We start from the raw sequence: 13,377 nt of genomic DNA on the forward strand, positions 1-13,377 counted from the left end.
AAATGCTACTATGGCTGCCGGTAGAATTTTGATATATAATTTTGCTATATAATTTTGTGTTTTCTTTTCTTACATGATGTTACATAAAAAGCTACATTTAAAAAAAAAAAAAAAAAAAAAAAAAAATATATATATATATATATATATATTCTATTATCTATATATATATATATATATATATATATTTAAATACTAAATTTAAGGTGAGGTGATGCAGGATCAGTTCAGTATTTTAGTATCTAAAAATAAATTGCAGGAAATACATAGTATTTTCTAATCCAATTTTGCAATAAAACCAAGTAGTATTGTGTGACAGGCAGGATTTTTCATTCTAGCTATATATTTTTTTAAAATTTTAGTTTAAAATAAGCTTAAAGCTTTTTGTATGGTAAAGTGTACTGTATCACTCTAAAACCAAATGTTTAAAAATTAAACATCTACAAGAAACAGGTAATAAACATGTCTTGGTGTTTATTTTTTAAACACAATTAAACTACACACTAGTTATAATTTAAACATGAAAATTATTTTTCTCCAAATATGCTTCACCTTGATCAAAAATGCAATAAAATAATTTTGAACAGGGATAGACCTTGCTGTGTTATAGACAGGTAATTATGAACACTCAAACACGAAAATAGCAGTCAACAAGGAAAGAAAGAAAGAAAGAAAGAAAAAGAAAGAAAGAAAGAAAGAAAGAAAGAAAGAAAGAAAGAAAGAAAGAAAGAAAGAAAAATAATCATTTACATTGTATTTCATTGTTTGAGTGGGAGGTATTTGATATGCAAACCATATTCACTTAAGGGCTCTAACTTTACTAGTGCCTCAGCATGTGTTAAAAGTACCGCTTACTCGTGGCCGTAACTAGCTATGACGACACTAAGGTTGTGTCTTAGGTTGTTTTTTTGCATCATCAATGCTGATGTTCATGTAAAATTTAAGGTAAAGTACAAAAGACTCCTTAATTTCCTCTGCTGGTTTGCCGTGTAACATAGATGTGGAGGTTGAATAGTAAATACCAAGCAGCAGGTACTAACTAGATACAGATATATTAGCTTTATATGTAGGGCCCCAGAAAAATCATGATATCACAAATTTCACAAAAATTGTGTATTTGAATGCCTACTGTAAAAAAAAAAAATACGCATTTTTGTCCCTTTCTGTATTTTCCATTACTCTTCACCTCCCCTGTTCATTTCATAGTTTTATCAAGTAGAAGCAGCGCTACAGTAGCTGAACACGGTCCAGCGTCAATACTCTGCATTTGGTTACTACGGCAACGGGGTCAAACAAATACTGGCTTCCTGATTGGTGAATTCCTCATACTGTCCAATGACGTAACACGCGAGTCAGGGAGGAAGTTTAAAATGGTTGTTTAGATATTGTTGATTTATTAGCTTGCAGTGTATGATTAACATAAAAAATGCAAACAGCTAACAAATCAAAAAAGGCTACATTTATTTCAGCAGAAGACCGTGTTCAGAGCTATGAAAATGGGATGTTGCATGCAGATGGTGGGATTCTGTTTTGCTCAACTTGTAATGTGTCTTTGGATCATCTAAGAAAAGGTACTAGTGACGAGCATTTTGACAGCGGAGTACTCAAAAACAAGAAAATCATATCAAAAAAAAAATATCCGAATTGTGGAGCTGTGCTTAACAGTGACATACAGACGAGAGTATCTCCCTAAAGTGTCTTTTATAAAGAAAAACACAAAAGCTTCAGTTTTGTCATTTCAGATTTACAGTTACATGTCTCCCATGTTTAATATTTTGGGATTAAAGGCAGCAAAATAGTCTATGAGAATTACACGGTCATTGTAATTAATGTGTCAACATAAGGTTTAAAGGTTTACAAAACTCGAAAATGTTGCTGAATGTCATTCAGGGTTGTTTTTTAAAAAAAATACTTTTGTCTGCTTGTTACTTTTTTTTGCAGCCCACACAGGCCATTTTAAACGACTCTGGTTTCCACCAAAAGTTTGTTTCATTTTTAAAGATTGTTTCATAAGGACTTGAGTTCCAACGAAGCAAGTGTATATGCAACACTTTCGGCTATGTTAATATATTTAAATAGTCATCACGTACTTGTAGGCTGTGCTTAAAATAGGCTTAAAATATACAAAAGAAAGTGTAAATGTCCAATAATAAATGAATGTACACAGAGTGGAAGTTGAGGTGTTTACTTTCTCTGCTTTGACTGTCTCGCAGGACTCTGATTTGGGACAAGACCCCCGACCTCCTCCTACGGACAGCATTTATTTTGTCGTTAATGTTTTATTGAAGTTAATGTTCTCGCTGATTCAGCACCAAAAAGCCTTTCATAATTCCCCACCACTTCTTCTGCTAATACATTTAGCTCCTGGTCTGTAAACTTTAGATTCCCCACTCTGTCCTCCTCGGACGCTGTCATTGTGACAAACTCAGAACCGTACTTACGTTTCCTTTCTAGCGCCCTTATATATATATATATATATATATATATATATATATATATATATATATATATATATATATATATATAAGAGAGAGAGAGAGAGAGAGAGAGAGAGAGAGAGAGAGAGAGAGAGAGAGAGAGAGAGAGAGAGAGAGAGAGAGAGAGAGAGAGAGAGAGAGAGAGAGAGAGAGAGAGAGAGAGAGACACTTTAGTACTGTGGGTAAATTTGTGCATATAATTAGCTTAGTGAATAGAGCTACCGCGGGTTCGTTTTTGCGCGCGGTGCCACACGATAATTCCAGTCATTTACCGCTGTCTAGTGAATGAGGCCCATAGCAGGAAAGCTGTTTTAATCACACAAATGCATTAGTGTCATTAAAATAAACATGCAATGTGTCTCTCGGATTTAGTGATGAGAATTGCCATTTTTCAGACGCATTATTATTGTACGTGAATGAATTGTCCAGGTATTTGCAAACTAAGGGAGTACATTAACAAATAAAAACATGTTTTTGGCCATTGAACAATTAATTGTAGGCTATTTTATTGTAAATGTGTGAGCTGTGGTGCTGTCTTGCTGTGCCATTTGTCATTCACGCTCCAGTGTGTTTCTTGTGTGCTGGAAAGGAAACGTGTGCTAACATTAGAGACCCTTTTATTCTCAACCAAAAGTCAAATATCACTAACTGAGACAAAAAATTAATTTATGGTGGTTACAGTTCACTTACTGAGTTACTCAGAAAACACCAGAAAGAGGAAGTGCCAAGCCCTCTGTTTCAGTTAATGCATAGAAAAAATGTGCTTGCTTTAGGGCAACACTCACATTAGGAAACACATTTTTAATTCAAACATGTACCAACAGAAAACAACCCAGAGAAAAGTCTGTGACAAAATCTATCTAACATTTTAAAATGTCAGTGCTTGTTTTCATAAACAGAAGCACGGTTTAATGAAAACATGTTAATGCAAATATGCATACAATATGTAGCAGTGGAGGCTCCTTAGAGGAGTCACAGAAGGCAGAGTCTCTTCAACTTTTCAAAGAAAAAAGAAAAAAAAAAATATATATATATAGCATTATAATATAATAATGTTCAATAAAAAAAAAAAAAAAAAAAAAAAAAAAACTACAATTATTGTCTATAATTTAAGAAAAAATACATTTTAACCTAAACCCTAGATTCAACATTGCTAAATTAACAACAATTCTGGCTGCTAAGAGAAGCCCTTAGAGCACTAGCAGTGGCAGATGGTGTTATGGTCCTTGAGGAGCGTTTACTTTTTTATGAGGGGAGGCTGTCATAAAACTCCTATCTCCTATTAAACACAATAGTAGCAGTAGAAGAAGGTTGCATGATCTGAGCACAGATTTTAATTGGAGGAACCACCAACATCCTCCCACCCCCTGCTGAAGCACTACTGAGTGTTGCTTGAAATTGCATTTCATTTCGCACCGCTTTAGAGGTAAAAAACACTACATATTTTGTTATTGTTTTATTTCGGTGCTTGTCTTGTGCAAGCATTAAATGCAAAATGGAGGATAACGCAGTTGGTTGATGGATTATTACTCTGTTTGCCACGCTACATTATACTGAAAAACTTAAGCTACAGTTTGAAGGGAGGCCACAACCAAAAATTGAAATTGATAATAATAACAAGTCATTTCATAGTGGTTGGTATGACAGAGAGGATTGGCTGACAGGAGGTGTAGCAAATAAACATCTTTATTTCTGGCTTTGTTTACTTTTCAGTAACTGTGCTCGCATGATCAAAGTGTGTCTTCATTCATTTAAACAGTCTGGATTGGGCTAAAGCGTCACAGAGACCGTGTCAGCTGTGAAGTTAAACTTCAACTTCTGGGGCAGGTTACTGTTATTTTTTTTTTTTACTGAAAAATACCATTTATCCAACATAAAAAGCACAAGGGGAATTCTTTGTCAGTCACACAGACGGGAAATTGGTTTCATCCCTGCTCCGGGAATTTTGTTACGAGGGTTAGGGTTAGGGTTAGGGTTAGGGTTAGGGTTAGGGTCAGACTGCTTCTTCAAACATTTGCAGGCATTTAATTACTTAAAAAAAAGAAACAAAAAAAAAGTAATTATTGATAGTCTATATTAAATAACAATGTCAATAAATACATTTTTTGCTTTGGTTTATTTTATATTTTATTGTGCTTTATTTTAAACTTCACGTAACTCTTTCCGATCCCCGTGTTGCCTACACAACCAACAGCAATGAATGGTGTTATTGCAGCTGAAATCGAACTTGCTGTGAATGCTGTGCTATTATTACAATCCAGCAGATGTTGTCCCTGGAGTAATTTTAGATGCATATTTTATTATGAGTTTGAGTTATTACAATTATTTGTGAATTACAGTACTGCAAATACACTCTGAGCAGCAGCAACGGTGTTGCCAATTTGGTGAAACCTGGCACTGTAAACGACATGCACTCGCTACATCTAGCTACCCCAAAGGGCTATTCCCTCTTTGACAAACCTTGCTTCACTGGCCCGAGGTGGGGACACTGCTGTTATTGAAAATTCTGTGCTTGCTTCCTCAGTTCTTTCTTTGTCAGCCTTTTCTTCATTTGAGCATCTTGTCATCAAGCTTCTCTCTCCCATGATCCTCACCCTTGCTGTTATCTACCATCCACCTAAGATTAACTCTGCTTTTATTGCCAAGTTTTCAGAATTCCTCTCCCTTGTCTGCACTTCAACTGACAAAATCCTACTCCTAGGTGATTTCAACATCCATGTTGACTTGCCTTCCTCCCCTCTAGTGACCGACTTCAACACTCCTGGACTGTCTTGGACTTTCTCAATCTGTCAATGTCCCCACTCACACCCGAGGACACACCATGGATCTGCTCATCACCATGGGCCTTGATGTCTCTCTCTCTCTCTCTCTCTCTCTCTCTCTCTCTCTCTAACCATTTCTTAATCACTACTAATATTAATCTCCCTGCACCTTCCTCCGCTAATGATACTGTTGTCTCCTTCAATCTCAATAATCTGGTGAATCCTCTGAAACTCTCAGAATGTGTCTCTGCATCCCCTCTAACTGGTACTCTCCCGTCCTCAGTTGAGGATGCAGTGACCCTCTACAATGCCACCCTTACTCATAGCATTAACACTATTGCCCCTCTTACAACAAGAACTGTCAAGATCGAAACTGCCCATGGTACACCCTTGAACTTAGTCTGCATAAATCTGCCTTCCCCAGCGGTGAGCGAGCACACTTTGACGTGATTTGACCAAGTTTCTTTTTTCCTTTTATGAAAACTTACTTACCGGTACATATTACCAATTAAAAAAAATACATTTTCAATAGCTTGTTACAAAATACAGTACTAATATGAATTATATATAGTATTTCTATGTTTGTATATAAACATTTAACATCTTTCGTTAAATAGACTCACAATTAAAACAATGTATGTGACATATTTGGTATAAGCATCATAACTTTGGGGATAAAAAAAAAAAACAGCTTTTGTTCTACAAAGCGTCTGTAGCTGGAATCTGTAGATTTCCTGTAAATCAACTTCAGCGATTGACAGCTAAACGGTTAAGCTAAGGAGACTGTACTAAAAGGACTATACTATGCAAAAAAGCACTGCATTCACAATATATAAGGTATGTGCATAACGATTTCTGTTCAGTTTTCAAGTTGCCTACAATTACAGGTAGATGGATGCTGTTTGCAATTATTGTGCTTTTAAATATGTTATAAATTCTGATGTTTCTGTGATTTCATATTAGTTCAGTAAAATAATAAATGTAGCATAATGCATTCTGTTAATGGTAAAGCCATACTTTATGTAGGACTGGGAATCACCAACCCGATTAATTGTGTTAAACTGTATTACAGTATACTGCAGTTTTGATAAACCAAGGCTGACTGAGAAATATGTCCGGGTTTGGTCTGTGGAAAAGGTGGCAACCCTAGCGTGTAAGCATGTTAGGACAACTCCTTCCTAACTCTGCCACTGCTGTTGCCAGTGGTTTGGCAACAATAGTTTTCCTTCCTGTTTATAGGGCTGGATTTGATTTTGTGGTATGAGAATACCAGAGAATAATTATCCATTTAAATTCTGTCATGTTTATCTTCTTTCATAAATCTGGTAAGCTTTTAGACAAACTACATACTACATGTATGTAACACTTCACTATATATTTATTACGTTTTTAAAATTAAGACAGAACTGCCTAACCCAATACACAATTTTATTTTTGTTATAAATTTGGAATCGCCAATTATTTGTATTGTTTTCTCCCCAATTTGAAATGTCTCCTGTACCTGGTCCTGTACACTCTCCGGTACACTCTCATGTAACTGGTTCTGTACACTCTCCTGACCCTGGTCCTGTACACTCTCCTGTACACTCTCCTGTACCTGGTCCTGTACACTCTCCTGCCCTGGTCCTGTACACTCTCCTGTACACTCTCATGTCGCTGGTCCTGTACACTCTCCTGATCCTGGTCCTGTACACTCTCCTGTACACTCTCCTGTACCTGGTCCTGTACACTCTCCTGTACACTCTCATGTCGCTGGTCCTGTACACTCTCCTGTACACTCTTTTGTACCTGGTCTTGTACTCTCTCTATCGTCGGCGTCACAGGCACGGTCTGTTATATGTCTGTTTCAAGGTGAGCTATATACTCTTTTGCTAATTAAAAACTCCTGCCAAATGATGACAATTAACACGGATGGTTTCAGCCTTGTCAACAAAATTCAGCAAATAACATATGCCTGGTCTTGCTGGCATATTCAAGCAATCCAAGGCATTTGATTTGCTGGGAAGACACAGAAAAGTACAACATTCTCACATTCTGCACAGTACTTTATTACAATGTGTTATCACTTTATTATCATCCAGGATAGGATCCTGTTATGGGGGACTAGGGCAATAATATGGTAGGCAGTCTTAACAACATTAAAGTGAAAATACATAAAAGTTATCCCCTTTCCAAAAATTAGGTTTTAACTCTAAAATAGCCCAGACACTGTATTACATTAAACTACATTTGCTTTGAGGTATTCTTCTATAAGTTTCTATCCATGCATGGGCAAGACCCAGAAATCACACACATACACCATGTTTGTACAATACAATGATAGATTACAGAACACCTATAAAACATGTTTTAAAAGCAGATGCTACAATCAGTAGGGAGTGAAATAAACTAGCATTACAGGAGAAGGCATTTCCAATGGGACCAGAGAAGGAATACACTTGCCAAGTTCAAGTGTGTCTATTTTTAACATATAAACTAAGCTATCATGTGCAGGTTTGCCTCATGTATGTTCCTACTATCAATATCATATAACATAATCATAAAGAAATATTACATGCATTAAATGTAGTTGTATATCCAAAACATCCCAAACATCCCAAACAAAGTTACCCTGGGATTGAATATGTGGGGTCTTGTTTGTCTTGCACTTCTCCTCCGAATGTGTTCATGTCTCTCCTCAACAAAAGCCAAGTGTCGCTGCATCAGGAAGTGTACCACAGCAGCCATCCTACAGGTCTCTGCAGGTGTGCGCTTTTATACAGCTCTTAGTTACTCACTTCTGCCTTGTAAGAAGAGGTGTAAAGTGCAAGGCAAAATCCTTACATCGCATTATAATGTTTGTGCCCACTTATTATCCAGATCCCGCCCAATTCCATGCTCTTTTCTTCATTTGAATGCATTTCAATATAATTTTAGCGGGTTCAGAACACCAGGTGAACACCATTCTTGCATACGCTGCATTTTTAGCTACTGGTAAAATCAGACTTACGGCAGCATTATAGGGGTTTTGCACACGTAAATCACTTTGCACATATCATTACATCACCACTTATATTATTACTGTATTGGACATGTGTAACAGTGTCCAATACACTTGGAAAATGGAACAACAATATTCCGCACAAAATGTGTGTTCTTTTGTTTGTACATTTCACATATTATCTTTAATAAATACTGTTATGAAATGAACAGGCAGGAGCCAGGTCTGCCTAAAGGGACTACTAGAATAAAGACTAAGTGTTTGTGACTTTAGCAACAGAATAGGGGTTTAACTACTCAGAGAACCGTCCTCGCTGAGGTGAGGCTGAACTGATCAGCCCCCAAGGCTGGGAAATCATGAACTTCCCACAAGGGGAAAAAGTAATGTCTGCCGGTTCCAAGCGAGTGATCCTGTTATCTAGTGCATCCATGCAATCAGATACAGTAGAAATTGAGATGGAAAGGATGAATGAGTTGCTTGATATTGTTAAAAATCTGATAACGCAAATCGGAGGAAGGATCAGATTAAAATAAAAACTGAGGGGTTGTAGACGCCGAATCGGAGACGAGTGAACCTTGCAAATCAACGGGGTGGAGCCTGTAGAAACTGAGGTGGAATGAGGATAAGTGAGTTGCTTGATACCTTTAAAAATCTGATAATGCAAATCAGAGGAAGGATCAGATGAAATCGAAAACTGCGGGGTTGTAGTCACTAGATCAGAAGCGGGTGAAGCTTGCACAGCAGGGGCGCAGCGTGAATTGACAAGTTTGGAACTCTGCTGAGACTTTGAGGATGACAGACAGGCTTGGCCAATATGGAATTGCAATATGAAACAAATAAAGCAGCCTGACTACTCCCTCCTTCAATGGGCAATCCTTTCTTGGAAAGAGCTTCAAGAGTTTGTCAATGGGTCAATCCTTGTAAAAAAAGTTGAGCTGGAGAATCACCCTGAGGTTTGATGCGTTTAGAGCAATCAGGAGGAATGGCAGCGGGCACAGCTGGATAAGCGGAGGTTGAAGGAGCAGAATTGGAGGAGGATTGATGGAAATCTTTGGCGGCGTTGTCAGATGGATGGGTGGATTTCTTTGAGAGTTTTTTTGGTGGATTATTTGTTGAAGGAAGACAGTGAGATGAAGAGAAAAAATCTTCATTGGAGTCAGATGAAAACAAAAGCTGCCTCAGGTGAGTAGTCTTTTTTTAAAACAAATTGAAAACAACGTTTTTTGTTTTAAGATTGGGTCTGCAAGTCTGTGTGGTAATCACAGACGAGAATTAGGGATCTGGCTACAGTTTAAATAGGGTGACTGACAGGTATTTTAGCAGGATGACAAAAGAGACGAGACACAGTTCCAGCCATCCCGAAAAATACAGACTGTTAAGAAATTATTAATTTCCTCCTTTATTTAAGCAGGTAAACAAACACAGTGCCTCCACTGAAGTGCAATATCCTGTTGAAACACATCTTTCAAAGACAACCATGCTTTCAATTAGAAGGGCAATATTGAAAGCTGGTCAACAAACATTATACATCTCCACAGCTGTCTGCATCGACCAATTGATATGAGTCTTTAAAAGAATTCAATATCTGAGGCTTGAAATAATTTTGCATTTTTAACATGAACTAAAAAAATCAGTAAAAATAACTGCTTGACTAATCATTAGCCCCAACTAGCCTAGAACACTTTTTTTTATTATTTCAAATCAATTCATTTTCAAAGAAAGGCTAAACGTATTATTATTATTATTATTTTTATTACTATTATTATTATTATAAGAGAAGTATATTATAATACAATATTTTTTACTGGAAACGTAGTCGTATTTCTGAAAGGAGAATCCACCCATAATCAAATATGTAATCTTGAAACCTGATTGTGATGAGTCAAAGGGATTTTGGTCTGTGATTCAGCCTCCCGACAGTAGATGGCATCAAACCAACTCGGGACTGCCCTTACCAAGATCTCGTGACCATGGCAAAAGTCATCTTTTTGAGGGGCGGCACCTTGGTGAGGGGCGGAAGTACGAGTATGTAAATTCCAGCCACTGGAGTCAAGTGAAGGATAAGGACACTTGTCAGTTGGGGATTGGTGTTCCACTGACTACAGAGGCGGGACATTACATACTAAAGGGAACGTACTACTGTGTTCGGGGTTGGTCCGAGAGTAAAATAGGCGGAGTAACAGGTGGAGGGAGAGACTAGTTTGGTGCAGCGGGATTTTTGAAAATACTAACATTTCTTTTGTCTTTTTTTTGTTTATGTACGGTTCGCCACGAAGACGATTAAAGACGAGTTTTCTTTTCACCCCTGCACTCCCTCCCTCACGCCGTTTTGTTTTCTTTTGTTATTTAATTATTTTGTTGTGTATAGATAATAAAAATAAATTATTTTATTTCTGTACACATAAATTACTGTCTGGACATTCCATTTAATACACTCTCGCCTCACACTGATATATAGCCCCCTTTTGTCTACACCCCCCTTGTCATTTCTTCGTTTGGTTTCTTTCCTCTCATTATGGATTCGACTCCTCCAGTCGTTAGACACCAGCAGGAAAAGTTCAATGCTGGCATCCCATCAGAGATCGTCTGACTCAAATGTCAACCTTGGACATCCTGTGACATTCCCAATGCACCATTTTACAAGCACTGCGATCTTTCCACTCTTCAGTTTCTGGTTAAGACAGGTGTCTATCTTCCCTGGAGTTGTCATAATTTATTTTCTCAGACCTGTCTCTCTAGCCGGTGCTATCCAGACCACTATGCCAAATCAGTTTCCTACTACCCGCCTGCTCCTTGCACTTCCACCAGTGCACCTCTCACTTATAGTCGCGCCATTGCAACAGCGATTCTCAATCCCGGTCATTCAGTTGCCCGACCATCCATTGTTACCTGTAAACTATGTGGGTAAATCCAGGAAGCTAGCTATTGATGCATCTGGCTACGTCCATACGAACCACTTTTCTTCACTCGGAAGGAACAACAGTCTAGGACAATAGTTTGCCTGACTCGTCTCAGTGCGTTCTTATGTTCTTATGTTCTTATATATTCAGAATCGGCACTGCTACTTCTCCTGGTTCCAGAAATGTTTCTCCACATTGAATCAATGGCAATGGGGAGATGGACCTCAGGAGCTTACAAATTGTGTATCCAAAAAAAAGTGCTGGGCAGTCTAACTCTGCAAGGTGGTGGAGGGTTAGTTGGCCATGTTAAAAAAGTACGTTGTGGGGCAGATAAGCTAAGCAGACCAAAAAGATATATATCTTTTAACTTATGTACCACACATTATGGACCACATTATCACAATTGAATTAACATATCACAATGTAATTAACGTGTGCGGTCAAATGATCTAATGCATTATGAAATAAAAGTTTATCTAAATAGAACTACTTACATGACACTATTATCAAAAAACACACCGTACATTTTAAAAATACAAACTTAGCAGAAAGGGATGCAGGTTAACACACGTTGTCACGGCAACGACAACTACCTTCCCCAATACTGTCAGTCCAATTACACACAATGTAATTAAACTAACTTCATGCTTTTAGAATATACGCATATATCCCAATGCAAGGATAAGTACATTATTAAACATGAAGGTACACAGAAAATACACAAACTCTTACGTTAACAGCACATACAACTGTTTACAGCAGCGCTTTAGAAGGAGACGGGAGGATGTGGGTCGATCCTTCAATTAAAACCTGTGCTCAGATCACCTGATCTACTAATGGGAGTGTTGTGTTTCAGACAGACAGGAGTTCGTCATCAGAGGCAAAGCCTCTTCTGGTAAAAAAACAAACAAACAAAAAAAAAAAACCTCTAGTCTCATCCAATTAAAACCTGTGCTCAGATCATGCGATCTGCCACTGCTAACACTGCGTTTAATGGGAGAAAGGAGGCTTGCCTCCCTTTGTAAAATAAAAACTAAAAAAAAACACTCCTCCAGGACCAGAACACTATATAGTAACTAGCCGGCACTCACAGTTGTTCATTGCCCCTTTAAAAATGGACCCAGGACACAGAAATGGATTTTCATACAGAAAAACAAACAGACAAAATAAACACCTAGCTCAAAGTTTGACCCTAACTTCACTTTGAAGAGGTCCCTGACTAACATGCAAGACGGCTAGGCCATTTACCTGTCAACAAAACAAAACACACAGTTTTAACAGGGCACTTATTGTATTGACTGCTCGGAAGCAGAGCACACCTTCTGCCTCCTTCTACTCAGCAGTCCAGTGCAGACTAACTGCACCTCTTTAATACCCTGCACCTGGTTCTAATTTGCAATTACTCCCAAGTGCAAGGGATAATTATTATATATGGGACCTGGAGAAATGTTCGTTATGTCAGGGTGTTCACTATAATAGGTTTTGGCATTTTTCTGTATCAGAGTAATGACAAAAGGGCAAATTTAAATTGAACATCAACATACAGTGCTTTTATGAAAATTCCTCCTCATTGATCAACATTGAAACGGTATTGTGACAAGGTACTCGTGTCACATGTCTGGGTAACTGCATTGCAAGACAGAGACATAGGAGTTGGAATTGAAACAGCGGCACATGCGTGCAGGATTTATTAAGCACAAAACAGAAAGTAAAATGATGGTAATGCAAAGAGGACTCATGGAGAAGACTGTACAAAAGGCAAAATAAAACACAATACAAAAACTGCAAATAACAGACAAGGCATGCCACACAGAGCGTGCACTAGCCTTAGGCTATTGAACGAGGTGCCCTACTCCAGGAACCTGCTACACTTGACTGAGGACCAGCACAGCCAATCACTCACTCCCCTTCCTCTCAACCAAACCTAGCAGGGAGCAATTCTCAATCGAGCGCCCAGCACAATCATTTGAGCAAACATAACAACTCCAAAAAGTACGCAAAACAAACCCGTTACACATATAAATTACAACAACACTAATTTTACCCTGCGCAGTGCGCCCTGCTACATGTATGTTTAAAAGAAAACAGTAAAAAAATGAAAAAGGAAAGAACATACACTTACATGCTGAATACTTCTCTTGGGTGATCGTTCTAATAGGGCTAATTTGCATTGAAAAAAACTGTTCTTGCTTTTGGGTAAGTCTCTACCAACTTTGTACACCGGCTTGGTGCATTTTGTGCCCATTCTTCTTGGCAAATTT

General features: G+C 37.9%; 1 protein-coding gene across 1 annotated transcript in view; it reads right to left on the reverse strand.

Moving 5' to 3' along the window:
* Window positions 1–13,377, reverse strand: part of LOC121314598 (epidermal growth factor receptor-like) — a 148,152-nt gene that overhangs the window by 58,385 nt on the left and 76,390 nt on the right. The window lies entirely within an intron of this gene.

The sequence above is a fragment of the Polyodon spathula genome, chromosome 4, assembly GCF_017654505.1.
Source record: "Polyodon spathula isolate WHYD16114869_AA chromosome 4, ASM1765450v1, whole genome shotgun sequence".
Lineage (NCBI taxonomy): Eukaryota > Metazoa > Chordata > Actinopteri > Acipenseriformes > Polyodontidae > Polyodon > Polyodon spathula.